A 1103-nucleotide genomic window follows, 5' to 3' on the forward strand; every position below is an offset into this window, starting at 1 on the left:
GTTTTACAGCTTTGTTCACATAGATCTTGTACATAATTGGTTAGATTTGTATTTCACTTCTGACGGGCACTAGTGTACATTGTTTTGTATTTTAAATTTCAAATTCTACATGTTCATTGCCAGTGCATAGGACAGTGATTGGCTTTTACATATTAATTTTCTGTCCTGCAATCTTGCTATAATTGCTTGTCAGTTCCAGGAAATTTTTTGTGGATTTTCCTTTTTCTACATAGAAAATTATGTCGTCTGTGAACAAAGACAGTTTTATTTCTTCTTTACCATTATGTATATCTTTTATTTTATTTTCTTATCTTACTGCATTAGCCAGGACTTCCAGTATGATGTTGGAAAGCAGTGGTGAGGTCACCACTGCCTTGTCCTGACCTTAGTTTCTGCATCTATTGATGTTATCACGTGATTTTTCTTCTCTAGTCTGTTGATGTAAGGGATGACATTAACTGAGTTTCAAATGCTGACCCAACTTTGCATACCTAGGGTGTATAGTTGTTTTTATATGTTGTAGATCTTGTTTGCTTGCATGTTGTTGAGGATTTTTCATGTTCTTGAAAGACACATGTCTGTGGTTTTCTTTTCTCATAAAGTCTTTGGGATTCAGGATAATGCTGGCCTCATGAAATGAGTTAGAAAATATTTCCCCTCTGTCTATCTTCTAGAAAATAGATATCTTTTTCCTTAAACGTTTGGTAGAATTCATTAGTGAAACCATATAGGCTGATACTTTTGGTTTTGAAATGTTACTAATTTATTGGTTCAGGCCAGGCACAGTGGCTCACACCTAAAATCCCAGCACTTTGGGAGGCTCAGGCGGGTGGATCACGAGGTCAGGAGTTCGAAACCAGCCTGGCTAATATGCTGAAACCCCCATCTCTACTAAAAATACAAAAACTGGCCGGGTGCGGTGGCTCACTCCTGTAATTCCAGCACTTTGGGAGGCCGAGGCGGGTGGATCACGAGGTCAAGAGATCGAAACCATCCTGGTCAACATGCTGAAACCCCGTCTCTACTAAAAATACAAAAAATTAGCTGGGCATGGTGGCGCGTGCCTGTAATCCCAACTACTCAGGAGGCTGAGGCAGGAGAAT

This window comes from Cebus imitator, unplaced genomic scaffold (assembly GCF_001604975.1).
Source record: "Cebus imitator isolate Cc_AM_T3 unplaced genomic scaffold, Cebus_imitator-1.0 Scaffold799, whole genome shotgun sequence".
Classification (NCBI taxonomy): Eukaryota; Metazoa; Chordata; class Mammalia; order Primates; family Cebidae; genus Cebus; species Cebus imitator.